Source organism: Marmota marmota, unplaced genomic scaffold (assembly GCF_001458135.2).
Source record: "Marmota marmota marmota unplaced genomic scaffold, marMar, whole genome shotgun sequence".
Lineage (NCBI taxonomy): Eukaryota > Metazoa > Chordata > Mammalia > Rodentia > Sciuridae > Marmota > Marmota marmota.
In genome coordinates, this window is record NW_026000153.1 from 14,031,579 (window position 1) to 14,047,491 (window position 15,913).

The window sequence follows — 15,913 nt, forward strand, 5'->3', positions numbered from 1 at the left end:
GCTCCATCCCACTCATCCCCTGCAGAGAAGTAAGAACAGAGATCTTCCTTGGTGCTTTTGCCTGTGTTTGAGCGTGGTCCCTGCTGTTTCTAACATAGAGTGGAGCACTTGCAAGTGCGGTGGAGGACTTGCCTGTCTGCACCAAGCATTACCAACTTACCTTACCCACACAGCTCCAGGACACAGGGAATTCTAACCTCATTTTATAGGAAGGCACTATGGCATAGAGATAGTAAGACTCTGAGGTCGCCCAGATACTACATTCTAGACCCAGAATTGAAATCCAAGACCTCAGGGTCCAGTGACTCAAATCCTCTGTTTCGCTGCCCATTGGGATTTAGTGCAGCATTTACAGTGTGCACCAGGAAACATGCTGCTTGTGAGACTTTAACACAGAGCAGAGCACACACAGTGCCAAGTCACATTAGACGTTTTCCTATTTTCAAGTGAATGTCTTCAACCAAATGAAATTAAATGTATGATCTTTAAAAGAGCAGAAATGTGTCTTTATTTGGCCCTTGAGTCAGTGCCCCAAGGAAAGTCCAAGACCCCCATCCCTGGGACAGAATTGGAAATTGGTGTTGGACCCCTGTTAACAACAAAAGCTTGAGGTCATGTCTAGCTGTCACGCTGCTTCTCGCTTTGGACTTTCAATTTAATTTCATCAATTTAAAATGCATATGATCCCAAATAAATTGTTGATATTTATTGTATCCATTATGAAAAAGAAGCAAAGAAGCTGCTTTTGGGTGTGTAAAAGGAAAGGCGTTTAGTGGTTTCAGGTTACAAAACCCTAAGTGCTGCTGCCAGCACAACCAAACTTGGGGTGCTGGCACAGGACTATAGGCGATTAGAAAAATGACACACACATACACACACATATATGAAGATAGCTGGGTTCAGGTGGAGCATTGCTCTCTGATGGAGAAGCAGTGACTGAAGAGTTATGCCAGCAATCTTTATCTATATATGTCTCATTATCGAGTTAAAGACTATGCAAACCTTGTTTTTGTGCTCAAGAAAGTTGTAGGACTACAAACATCAATGTAGCTTTTCCACAGTTGCACCCTTAGGAGTTTTGTGTAGCACTCAAAGAGGTCCATTGTTTAAAGTTACTCTTAAGGGGAGAGGCTTAGATGTAGTAGAGCTGGTAAAACACTGTGGTCATCTTATGTGAAGTCATCTATATCTAGGAGCTATGTACCTGAGATCAAGGTCAAAGTTGATAAGACTCTTGCACAGAGTCTTTTTGGGTGGGTTGTTACCATAGTAGCTAAGCAACCTGTGTTCTTGCACAGAAACTTTCCTAGGCAGTAGGCACGGCACAATCATGAAATCATCAGAGACCCCCAATCTCAGTCACTGCTCTCCCATTTTCTCATCACTCTACACACCTAAGGCTAGAAGCTACTGCTGTCCCCATCAAGGCTTTGATGATTTATTTGACTAGAAGGGCTAATAAAGACTGTGGGTACCAGAGGTCACGGGCTACCAAGGGCTCCTTGTTAGAAAGTAAAGTATCTGAGTTGGCTCACTGGTTTGAAAAACCTTTATGCAATAATGACAGAATATTATATGTGAAAACTGAAGAAGTCTGAACCCAGCAGCAAGCTGATCAGGTCCTCAGCAGATTCTGTTCAAGACAAGAAACTATGAAGAGAAGATGACTGTATTGTGCCACCATCTGTTAGGAGCTCTTCCCATTGACACCAGCAGCTGTTCTTCTAAGCAAACAGAAGGTGATGATGGCCAAGTAGACCACACTCTTGAGCAGCAGGAGGAGGTAGGTCCAGTAGGCAGAGATGTATGTGAGCTGCAGCCTCAGTGCATCTAAGAGAGGTCAGGCAATTAGTTTCACCTGTTCTTTGACAGGAAAGGCCCCCTCATGGGGGAGGGTGCCACAGATGTTTATTTTTGGTGACCTACACTGAAGTGACACCACCCCTACCAAACCCCAAAGGTCAACATCTACCACTCACACCCAAACCACCCAGTGCAAGGCTCAGCTTGCAAGTCAAGTCCATTAACAACCTCTGCCATACTCACTTAGAAACTTCATAATATTAAAAAGTAAGGTTTTGCTTTTAATGTTTGAGTCCAGTGAAAGATAAATGTATGTCTGAAACTACATTTTAGTTTCTCTTCACCCTCAATATGTCTCTAAGTAAATAAAATAGATAATATTCACTATCCACTAACAAAATGCCAAATAGTATGCTGAGAATTTGTATAAAAACTTTAGTGATATTTAATTTTGTAAGATTCCATAACAGCAAGAAACAGTTTATTTTCATCCTCATTTTGCAGATGAAGTGAGGACAAAGAAAGAAGGCATTTTTCATGCAACAACCTAGATCAATATGCATAAAATTATTCTAACTCTAAAAAGGTTACAGACTATGTGATCCTATTCTTGAAATGACAAAGTTATAGGAATGGAGATGGGTTTTCAGGAATTAAGAAGGTTAATGGTAGTGGACAGGAGGGAAGCAGACAGAGATTAAAGGGCAACATGGGAGATACTAGTGGTGATGGAAATGTATCTTGACCATGTCAATGTCTATACTCTGTTGTTATACTGTATTACAGTTTTGTAAAACTTATTATTAGTGAAACTAGATAAAGGGAACATGGGACCTCTCTATTATTTCTTACAACTGCATATAAATTCATAGCAATATCAAAATAAAAATTTAAATCATAAAAAAAGAAAGAAGGAATTTGCTTGTTGCATGCATTTTTGAAGTGTCTGGCCCAGGTCATGGTCACAGCCACATGATGTTAAAGAATACACTCTCATCTACCCTGCGATTCTGCAGTATGGAAGTACAGCCAACATCCCAGAGGTTAAGCTTAAGTACTAGTTAGCTTGTTTATTTCAAGCCTCTGGGCTTTGCACGTAGAGAATGAAATGAGATATATAGGAACTGTACAACCCAAGAAAATTTGGTGGTTTTCCCAGTAGAGTGGGTGAGAGATTTTAAATAAGAGGGCACTAGAAGAAATTGATTATTGAAAATATCCAGCGATGTATGATAGCTGTGGCTCATTCACATGTGTTTTCCACATATCTCTCATTTTAGCTGTGATAGTTTGGGATAATTGCCACTGATGTCCTTTGAAGTTTGGTAAGAAATGTGTTATCTCAATTACTATTTTAATACAATGGTAGTAAGTCACAGTGGCTCTTCAACGGGTTACAAAGCCAGGACAATTCTTGTGGAAATTTCAATTTTTACAAGTTCCATCTTTGTAGACTCAGAACTGAACAAATCTAGATATTGGTGAAGAAAGGGCCCTTGAGAAATGTGCTTATGACATCATGTTCTCCGCTAGATGAGCAGTTACGGCTTCTCCTTTTCTGGAATGGCAACTGAGGTCCAGAGACCCAGGGAAATAGGAAACAGGAGAATGATCACCAGGGATTTTTGCACATGTGTAGGTAAAAAGAACTAGAAACTGGTACTTATTCAGAACCTGCTAAAAGAACCTGTTCTAGATATTTCATACCTGGATCTATGCCTCTCCAATAGTTCTGAGTTTAGTTTAATTATTGCCAATTGGAAAATGATCAAAGAATGACTTGCAGAATGGAAGTCACTCACCCACATTTATGTAACTGGTCATTCAGAGAATAGAGGTACAGCGAAGTCTGTGGTATTCTGAACCCTTATTCTTACCCTTACTACCATGTAGCCATGGAGTCTCAGAGCCTTGGCTTTGGAATGTCTCGTTTTAGGACTCTCTTTAGAAGAAGAATAGGAAACTGAGTAAGGGTATGAACTCTATCTGATGGCTTGAGTTGACACACCTGCTATAGACATGTGGCATGGGCAAAAAACTTCATTAATTTAAGCTCATTGTTAACATCTGTAAAATGAGAGAAAAATAGTTGAGTCACAGCATAGAAGTTTTCTGAGGATTAAGAACAAAAGTGCATGTAGAACCCTACCCAAGGCCTTGTGTGTAAAATGACTCTGTGACATTTTTTAGCACTTGTGTTCTTAGCACCTAGCAAAAGACTAAAAATAAATAAACAAATTTAGAAGTAACTTGTATCGTGCTTGCCCCAGTCACTACAGGGAAAAGTAGACACACAAATAAATGAAGTCCATTTTTTAAAATAACTCAGAGCATGCCACTGTATCTTCCACTTTACAGCCATCCTATCCAAAACAAGTTATTTGCTATGATAATACAATATCTCAGAAATATCGGATTAATTTAAAATTAGTCTGGCTCTATTCTGCAATTTCCAGCCATTCTGATTTTTCTACCTTATGTAAGGGGGTTCAAAATAAAGCTGATCATGAGCAGAAAAATCTGTAGCATAAAATTATGCAAACTACACTAAAACCGTTTTTATCTCCCAAAAAAGCTTCAGAATCAGAGAGAGAGAGAGAGAGAGAGAGAGAGAGAGAGCGCAAATACTAATCAATTATTCATTCCCATTTTTTTTACTCTCCTTTTGTGGTGTACTTTGAATGTAAAATCCATTGACTAAGATATAGGAGAGATAAACAAAATTAATTAAAGCTAATACCTGATGAGTGATCATTGATGTGCCAAACTATGTTAAATGCCTTGTGTGCATTATCTCATTTAAATCCCAAATAAGGTTAACCTATTAAGATCATGTTCTTAATTCTGCAAATATTTCAATATAACCAACACAGGTGCATTAAAATAAGTTGAAAATCATTATCTAGAGTTCATATACCCTTTATACATAAATTTTTCAAACATTTTAATAATTAACCATTATATTTCTTAAAACAATGAGCTTCTAAAATATAATTACTCCAATGTTACCCTAAGTGGTGTACTTATTAATTCCTGAAAGTTTTTGTAGATGTTCTGCATCTGGGAAAATAAGACTAAATGAGATAATTAAGCTGAATTGTGGATGGTTCCATATTATGAATTAAAAATTAAGTATAAATAGTGTAGTAGACAATTTTATTTTAATTATTCTCAGCACATGAGCTATTTCTTTTAACTAGCCCATTTTCACGGGGGGGGGGAGTATTTTAGTGCAATATTTCTTATGTTAGAAGGTAGGAAAAGTCACATCTCTATTTCTCTGAATAAAACTTGAGACAAAAGTTGTATCTATCTACTATGACTCCAAGAAATTATGGATTTATCAAAATGTCAGTCTACTTTGTAACATCCAGCTATTGTGGCTTTTCCTTAAGCTAAGGAATTCAAAAGTTAAGATGATTAGGAGGGAAAAATGCTACAGCATGAGATAAAGATAAATATACATTAAAACCTACCATTTTCAAATCCCAGATCAGCTCCTCTGGGATTAATAGTGGTGACAGCTAGAAAAAAAGAGAGCAAGTACTAGTCAATAATTCCTCTATTATTTAAAAGTGTATGAATGTATGTATACACACACTTACTATTCATATAAATAAATACATATGTGTCTGTCAAGAACAGAGAAAATCATTTAAAATGTGTACCAAATGTAATTAGGTTCACTCTATGCAATTCAGTAGATATCATTCCTATATTACATTTTTGCATACAAGGCTGTTGATTTTTCTGACAGATAACTTTTTCCTTTTTATCACAGTTAGAGTGTATCATATCCAAGATTGTCTGTTTTTCTGCTGTATTCACAGCTCCTCACCCAGTGTGTGCTCCAAAGTAGGTGATAGTCAAATGCATATCCAATGGAAAAAAATAAATGGAAAATTGGCTGCTTTATAGGATCCAGCACACATGGCTGATACAAAATGCTGAAACCCAAAATAATCCAACCACTCCTAGAATCAACAGTGGAAGGAAAGAGTATGATTTAGAGAAATATTTCTACACCATGCATTTCTCCATTATTCTTGATTGGAGCATGAGATTTTTTGGAGGTGTGATGTTTGTGGACATGAGACACCAATATTCATGAAATTGGTACCTATTGATTGATCACTGTTTGGTAGGCAATATGCTAATGCCTCACAAACATTACCTTGTTTTCTGTCTTCATTCACACTTAAATGAGTTGTATTGTGCAAGTACCCAAACAATGAATGGGAAATAAAATTTAAAGAGCCATTCCAGTGAGTGGCAGGGCCAGAATTCAAAGTAGGTTAAGGAGATTCAATGATGGCATGTGGAAATTATTTTGTAAAAATAATTCATGTAAATGTGAGAAAGTAATTTGTAGAGATAATATAATCTCCTAATGTCTTTATTATGCTTAGAAACTGCCAATTTTGTTAAAGGACAGGATTGAACATTTTAGTACAGTTCTTTCTGGGGAGAGAAAACTAGGCCAAGTCACATTTCTAATCCTATGAACAAAGATTGAGGTTGAGATTTTTATTTATCTCCAATTAAAAAACAATACTAGACCCTTGGGTATAGTCCAAGGAGAGGGACTGGGTCAAATGGTTGTTCCGTTCCCAGATTTCCAAGGAATCTCCATACTGCTTTCTATATTGGCTGCACCAATTTGCAGTCCCACCAGAAATGTATGAGTGTACCTTTTTCCCCACATCCCCTCCAACACTTACTGTTGTTTGTGTTCATAATAGCTGTCATTCTCACTGGAGTGAGATGATATCTTAGAGTAGTTTTGATTTACATTTCTCTGATTGCTAGAGACCATGAGCATTTTTTCATATATTTGTTGATTGATTGCATATCCTCTTCTGAAAAGTGTCTGTTCAGGTCCTTGGCCCATTTGTTGATTGGGTTATTTGTTTTTTCGATACAGGGACACAGCCACATCAATGTTAATAGCAACACAATTCACAGTAGCTAAACTGTGGAGCCAACCTAGATGCCCTTCAGTGGATGAATGGATAAAAAATATGTGGCATATATAACAATGGAATTTTACTCAGCAATAAGAGAATAAGATCATGGCATTTGCAGGTAAATGGATGGAGTTGGAGAGGATAATGCTAAGTGAAGTAAGCCAATCCCCAAAAAACAATGACGAATGTTTTCTCTGATATAAGGAGGCTAACTCATAGCAGGGTAGGGATGGGGAGCACTGGAGGAATAGATGAATTCTAAGGGTGGGAGGGAAAGGGAGGAGGCAGGGGATTAGCAAGGATGGTGGAATGTGATGGACATCATATTCAAAGTACATGTGTGAAGACACAAATTGGATGTTAACCTACTTTATATAGAGAGATATGAAAAATTGTAATATATATGTGTAATTAAGAATTGTAATGCAAAAAAACCCAAAGTACATATATAAAGACATGAATTGGCATGAACATACTTTATATACAAAGATATGAAAAATTTTCCTCTCTCTATATAATATGAATTGTAATGCATTCTGCTGTTGTATATTTAAAAAAATAAAATCAATTAAATTAAAAAAAAACAATACTAGAGTAACTGATATCATGTTTCCCCAGTCATACAAACAATAGACAAATCAATGAATAAATTCCCTTTGTGGAAATGCTTCAGAGCATATCACTGTATCCGCTAATTTACCAATCTCATACCAATTTCGGCAATTTATTTTATTAATGTGATGTAAAGGAAATCATGAATAATATAAAATGCCACTCAGCCTATTCTGGAACAACCAGACATTCTGAGTTTTCTACCTTACATGAAGAAAGTTCAAAAGTTAAGATGATCAATAGTGGAAAAGTCATATGGTATGAGATGAAGGCAAACACATTCTGAAACTCACCATTTCCATTTTTCAAATTGGCTTCTCTGGGATTCATAGTGGTGAGAAATAAAAGCAAGGAGAGCAAATAGCAGTCATTTATTCACCCCTATCATCTGATATTTAGTGTATTCAATTTGTCCACAGAGACAAAGGAGAGATACACATTAAAAATGTGAGCCCCACTGTTTCAAAAATAACTGCTGTCTAATTCAGTTAATATTGCTCATATATTATGGGTCTACATGAAGATGATAAAGTTCCTGAAATTTATATATGTATACTTCTATGTTTATATATACATATATGTATTTTTTTATAAAAATGAAGTGTTGTGTCCAAAAAAGTGAACTTAAAAAATGTTACATTCCTTTTTCTTCTCTCACAACCTGAATGTACATCTATGACGATGTGTTTCTCCTCTGTATTCACAGCCCCTTGCACAGCATACGAACCAAAGCAAGTGATCCACAAATACATTTCAATAGAATAAGAAGCAGAAAAATTGGCAGTTTTCCAGGCTTCATCACACTCTGATGACATGAAATGTTGAGCCCCAAAGAAATTCATCCAATCTGAGTCAACAACAGCATCGTACACATTCAAAGGAGTTTGATTTAAAGAAATTTCTCATCTGAATGGAGGACAGCAGCTATACCTTTCCAAGTCATGTATATCCCCAATGTCTCTGGTTCATGCACATGAATTTCTAGCATTGTGGTGTTTCTGAGCATGAGAACATCATCTGACACAATTTAATACCTGCTAAATGAACACTGCTGTGCCAAGTTCTTGGTTAAATGGTCCATCTTCTCGAGTAAAGTATATGAGGAAAGTAGTTTTTAAAAATAATCCATAGAAATATATACAAAATAATTCATAGTCAAATAAAAGGAAAGGAAAAATCTTCTCTTAATTATTTTTAGCCAAAGGCCTTTTCCTGTTTTAGGAGCTCAGCATTTACACACAAGTCTTTCAGGGAATAGGAAGAGTGGTCAAGTCACAGTTTTAGCTCTTTGCATAAGACGTGAGGTGATATATATATATATATATATATACACACACACACACATATATATACACACACATACACACATATACATGCATATATATGTGTATACATCCATATGTATGTATATAATTGTGTGCATATATATGAGTACACATATATGCAATTTTTAAAAAAGAAAGTTACAAAGATTATATATTTTTAAACTGATAAAAAACAGTCACAATGGTTGTTTTTATTCATTATTTTTCTTCTAGTTGTGTTCTTGTTCATATGAGTTCATTTCCAGTATGGAATTTAATTGACCACTGAGTTTTCTGTTTGTACTTTTAAAGATGGAGTTGGGGTATAGACTTTTTTGGAGTAAGTCCCAAGATATAAATATGAACACGCTCATGTTTGGATTTGAAATATTTTCAAGAACTGACTTTTGGATCTTGAAAGCATGTTTTTCCCTTAAAGTGACTTTCTTCACTAAAAGATAATAATGATAGCATCTATCACAATGAACTGATTTGAACTGATTAAGGTAAAAATAATAAAACAGAGTCTCTGATAATGAAGTTTCTGTTTCCTAAATTGTCTAAATAAATGTTGGTTGCAGATTTGGAACTGATTAACTTTATCTACCTTAAGAATAATCACTTCATTCATTTGTGCTTCCATGTGTTATGTTTATAAAAAAATCAAGAATCAAGACTACAAAAGTGCTATAGAACAACAATAAGGACAGAAGCTCCCTCCTTAGCTCTGGAGTAACAGGAACCCCATGAATGGAATCTGTTTTAAAATTTAGAGGCTAGTAAATCATTATTAAACTAGAACCTCTCTTCTGAATAATATACATCACCAAGGAACTTACTATTCTTTGTATTTTTCCCTAATCACTAGAAAAATCTGAACCTAATTGGGCATGTAAGCACAGTGGTTAAGTTAACCTTGTGCTTTACATATTTGTCTCCTCTCTGTTTCTCAGCAAGGAAAATAGAAAATTGGACCTGCCTTTGCATTCTTACTTTAGTTTGTTCGAGGAAAGGCTATAAGTAAATATATAAATACCTGAATCCATAATCTATCTTTTTTCTGCTGAAAGTATTACAGTTGATCTTGCTTATACCTCTAGGGAAAATCAGACAACTGTTCAGACCTCATTGATCATTACAGAAAGTAGTCTTACTTGGGAAATCTGGATAGTGCATGTCAAAGGACTTTACCCAGTTTGATATGTGTGTGTTCCTCACTGTCACAAAGGGGATTTTAGCCACTGGGAAAATTATAAAAAGATTGCTTCCCATGCCCACTAGGGCATTTCGACTGCTGTTTAACACTCAGGACTGTGAACACACAGTGAGTCACTGGACCACTGCAAGGTTTCTATGCAAACATGCCTCTGCCCAGCTGTGTGGATGTGTAACTCACTACATCCAAAGGATTCCTTTGGGACATCATGCCTGAGTCATATGTGGTCCTAAGTAATAGGGAAAGAAGATTCTCTATAGACTGCAGCGCTTTCTACTGTGGACACTAATCCTAGACTATTCATCACATTCCAACTCAGGCCTGAGGTATGCTAGCAAAACAGGAAATATTTATGTAGGTGCATTTACCAAAGGCAAGAAATATATGCATCACAGAGAAATGGAGTCTCTTCATACATATTAGCTTCATTCAACCATAAGTTAGAAAATCTTGTCTAACAGTGAAATATAAAATAAAAATCAGAACAACTCAGCCACCACAAAATTCAGTGGCCAAGTTTATTTCTTTTTTATTTTTATTTTTTGCTCTTTGAACTATGTTCCAACTCTTGTCTGAGCAGCATTTTTGTAACCAAGCATTCCTTTTTGTAGATTAAACTTTGTGCATGGCAAGACTGAAGTCTGTGACTTGCCTACATGGTAGAACATTTCTTAAAGTCATGTAATTGTTCTGATTTCTAAATCAAATAAAATCATCAAAAAGTGGAAACTACTTTTCAGCATTTAACATTTTGCTACATGCTTCCATATATGTTATTTTATTCAATATACATAAAATTCTAAAAATACACTCTGTGATTCTAATATTTTAAATATTAGAAAACAAAAGTTGAGAAAGCTTAAGGCAAACTTTTCTATGTTTACTTTAATAAGGAAAATAACAGGCAATTTATGCTAACATGAAATATGATTTTTAGGAAATATTTACACTTATTTTTCATTACTACTTGATTGAAAATGTGGACAATTCACTTTAAAATATTTTTTATGGAAATTTATGTTTACATTTAAGATGCACATACCTTTCTTAATTGCAGGAAAGAGAATCTCTTGATCATCTCCTCCTTCATTTTTCTCATGTTTAACAATACACTTATGCTCTTTATCCATTGACCTCCAGTCACAATTAGCCAGCTCATCTTCATGTATGTATCTTTAGTCTTCATGGTATTTCCCTGCTGGGCTTTCAGAATCTTATACCCTTCTTTTTCTTTCCAAAATACTGTAATAACATCAGGGAAAAAGTTCTCAAGAAGACAAAGATATGTCCCAGACTTATGATGATTTATTTTAGCAACTGGAGGAGTAAAAATGTGGGCTTCGGGAAAGTGTCTGCATCAGAGATTTTTTTTCTGTGAAGGAAATGGAATATCAATTAAAAAGAGTATCAATTTGCAAGAATAATTGGAGAAACATAAATATTGCTTGTTTTGCAATAACTTAGCACATATCAATAGGAGAACAAGTTGCCATTGAATTAGTGTCCACCATGGCCTTTCATCACCCAGAGGTTGCAAAGTATTTATTATTGTCCTTACTTAACAGATATGCAAAGAAGTTAAGTAACTTGTTAAAAGTCACAGCCATGGAGTGTCAAAGCCTGGATGGAAACTTGATCTTTATTCTTTCTCCATATATTAAGGAGGGTATGATTTCTAACTGTTCATGAACAAGGCTTTCTATGTTCATAACTTCACATATTTTTTCTCTCTTTTATTTTCTGATAGTGGAACATTTTGTTAAGGTATAATTCAGGGGAGGGGAAGACAGCCAGGCTACTTTAGTGATCTCTCTAGATGAGGCTCTGTGCTCCCTTCTAAAGTACTTCTCTTGCCCATTCTTTGTCTCTTCTGTTCTTTGGACATGTAACTCACAGACTCATGTTCTGTGATTCTATGCAACTCATTCTTCATTTAGCTGATTCTGGAATGCACCCTATTTATCTTATTTCTCAAATGAGTAAGGGTCAGGAAGTAGGTTTTCTTTTATGTTTGTAATAATGCACTGTCACTTTAATTGTGAATTATATTTGTATGATTTTAGTCAAAGTTAATATGTTAAGTACTCTAATTTTCATCTAAGGGACTTAGATGAAAAGTGTGGTTCTTCAAGGGAAATCTACTGTTTCATTATAAAAATAAGAAAAAAAATTAAAACTCAAATGATGATTGGAAAACTTTTCTTTTATTACCTCATGCCTCTTTCCCTGACAGTATAAATTTTATGCTTTTCAGGATAAAATGAATCTTGAACTTACATAACTTTCTTAGTAACAGTTGACTAAGCATTAAATAGTGTATTTTATTATACAGTTAGTATCTATGGTCTGGATTCTTACATTACATGCTATTTTAAAGCATTATATTTAAATATCTGTACAAGAGTGTTTTCAGGGCCAAATTTATTTCCACAATACATAAAATGGCAGAAATCATATTTTATTTGAATAATGAATAAAATAGCTATTACATAATTTTTTATTTAAAAAAATCAGTATGCCTATTCAATTCATTTTTGTGTATGCATTTGCCTAATGATACTGCCTACTTTGTATTTTAAGATCCAGTGAAATAAATTTCATGTTTACCAAACATTGACTGAATTAACTATTGAAGTTATATTTCAAAACTACAGGGAGACTTTTCTTAAATATAGGTTTTGTTTGGTTTTCTTTCATCAAATAATTGTAAAAGCTATTTCATTTTTAGTATGCATTTTAGATTTCTGACAAGATTCTAATGATTTCATGTATTAACCATTTTCTGTATGAATTTAAATTTCTTTTTTAACAAATATTGGCAAAAGAGTTATCTTATTGGCTCTAAATTATAGGACGAACTATTATTGATGTAGGAGATATACTCAATTGAAATAAAGGTTTAAACATCAAAGCATGTTAGACATGTTTTAAGCAGAAAAATTTTAAACACATTTTAAGTGTTATTTTTATTAACAAATGAAAAAAATCCTCCAAAAAAAACCCCTCTAGATTCTTTTTTTTTTTCCTGTGAGTGAATGTTAAAGTACCTTCCATTTGATCAGTTAGAAGTATACTTGAATTCTCTAGAGAATTTCTATCCTGTAGTAAATATTATTGGATCAAATAATCTCTCTATAGTGGAGATGATACTCACCTTACCTTTGAATTTAAGAAAAATTTACCAGGAACCTATTATGTGTTGGGCCATGTGCCAAGAACTTTCTTCTCATTATCTCATTCAGTTCTCACATAACCTTATTGGGTTCATATCATTATCTCTTATTCTAAATTAGGAAACTGAAGGCAAAATGATTGCCAAACCTCATTAAGCTCTGAGGGAAACAGAGATCCAGGTGGTCCTACCTGCAAAGTTCTTTCTCTTCCCCAACAGGTTTAACCAAGAGAAAAGGGAATGTGTCCACTCCACTGAGTCTATCACTGACTTACATGTAATAATAAAATTTGTCCCACTATCCAACACTTAAATAATATCATTATATAAGAGCACTTTAAAGAAGTTCACATGTCCACAAAGAAAAATCCTATCATAGTATAGGTATCACCTACGTTAGCTAAGAATTTATTTTAAAATCTCTCCTAAGATTTCCACATTAAACTCCCGCCACTCTCCAATTTTCTCCCAACATTCTTACTGTTATTCCAGTAGAAGCATTTCATGTCTTCCCTCCTTTACCTTGGAAATGTTGTATGCTTTTGATATTCACCTGTGACAACAAGTTTGGTTCCACCACTGAAGACGATCTCGTTATAATTCCACAGTGATTCTACCCATACCAAAAACATTAGATGAGTTTGGTTTCCCTGAGTTCTTCAAATTCTAGTTCTAACATCATGGTCTGGAATTCTTAAGATACCAGTGTTCTGGTCCTAGTTAATTTTGCTCACAACAGGATTTCTGACTGAGCAAATCAAATAATGTTAAAGATTTGGGTCCTTTAATTATCTTAAGAGAATGACAAGAGTGTCAGTGGAATCAACAGCACTATCAGCAGTCAATGAGTGGAAACGCTTTCCTTGTGTTGTACAACATATTTTTCCCATCAGTAGTAGCAAGACACATGAATTCTAGCTTTTGACAGAATGTTCAGTCTCAAATGTTTTTTGTTCAGCTCATGCTAAAGAGTAGCTTCCAACTGGTGCTTGACTCTTCAAGGCAGAGTGACCAGAAAAGTCACAGGAGACCTGGCCCTCAAAGCCATCTCAGGTCTCCATGTGTTATCTGCATGAACCAATCTGGATCAGAACATGGATGCAAATATTAGTTCTGTGATAGAGATGAAGACATGCTGAATTTAAACATAAAGAAAGTACAAGAATCTAAGTGGCTTTCTTTCCCAAAATAACCAAATATGTGGATTACCTTATGGTAAAACAGGGGCAAAAGGCAGGCAATACAGGGACCTCATAGTACAGCTTTTGTGCAGTCTCTTCCATGAAAAGCTGGTCTTCCAGTTCTCTGACCCCAAAGCCAACATGGAGAAGATATGAACCTAAAATAAATGTCAGTTAATGCTGTTTTTTGGAAACAGCTCTGGTAAAACAAATAAACCAAAGAAAAAAATCTAATATAGATTAGTAAATATTACTTGGGTTGAGGTCTGTATAATTTATACTATTTTACAAATTTATAAAATAATAATTAATAGGAAAATGCCTTGCTTTTGCTTCATGAAGAGATAATAACCAGGGATACCACCATATGAGGTTTCCCAATAGACACTCAGATCTGAGATGACTTAGAATATTGACAAGCAATGCATGTTTTTAATCCAGGTGAAGCACGGACAAAATTCCTAATGAAATGTAAAGGTTAAAACAAAACAAAACACTGTTTCTCAACTGGTATTTGTGTCAATATAATTTTTAACTTTGTAGACCAATCAATTAAGAAAGTACATATTATAAGAAGAAACTGATATTTACTATTTCTTTAATTTCAAAGACAACCAATCATAGTAATCATAGAGTTAAATACTTCATAAACATATATTCAACATAATTCACTAGTATTTTGTGATTTATAGGTGTAGAAGGATAAAAATCTTGATTTTTACAATCTTCTTTTTACAGTCCAGTTCCCAGTGATAAGAGATTTAATGAGCTCTTCCAGAATGGAAGTGCATAATGATGATCTCTTAAACAATCCCTTGCTGAAAGAACTGCTCCTTTCGACTTGAAAAGACACACTAAGGCAACTAGAGCATCGAAACTGCTCTTCAGAGGATCTTAACCTGTGGGTATTATCGTACCTTTTGTAGCTGTTAAAGCAGGTCTGAACTATACAAGTGAGTAATATTATTCAGTACAGCTGCTGTAGTTCTAAGATTCAGTATTTCTAGAAAATTTGATGCCAACACATAAAGAAACTTAAGGGGAATGGTGTCCGAATCATTTGTCATTCTGTAGAAGTTCACTAAGATTCATTTCTTGAGTATCTATTACCTAATGAGTAATAATATAAATTGTGATCTGTTACTAAGTAGTCAAATTGCTCCAGTAAAGACAACTTAGAGAAAAAGGAAATCTTCAGAATATGATTAACAGGACTAATTTGGCAAAATCTTATAATGGTCCAGACCAGGTGCTCTGGAATGATGAGTCTCACTGAATCTCCAAAGTTGCCACATTTCCTGGTCCTGTGACTAGGAAGTAACTGAACTTTTTAGTTCTTACTGTGAAAAGGAAATGAGAGGTTTTCTTATATAGGGGTGTTGAGCGATGGCAGAGGCATTGAAATTCTTTAGCATGATGTTGGGCCCACAAAAAGTTACCTATATTATTTTTATTTGTAATGGGATGATATTGGGCCATTTCATCAATTTCTTCAACCAAATGTAATAACTCCTATCCGATATTAATATCACTTCTTCAAAATATCTAGAAACACAGCTATTTCATTTTAAAGTCTTAATTTTTTTAAAAAAAATTCTGATATTTGGATTAGGATGGTCATCCTGAGTGTGGAATTTATTTATTTATTTATTTTTAAT

The 15,913-nt window shown here is 34.8% G+C and overlaps 1 pseudogene; it reads right to left on the bottom strand.

Annotated features, from left to right (window-relative positions):
• Positions 1 to 1,534: 1,534 nt before the first annotated feature.
• LOC125611473 lies at positions 1,535 to 12,118 on the bottom strand (annotated as a pseudogene).
• Positions 12,119 to 15,913: the final 3,795 nt, after the last annotated feature.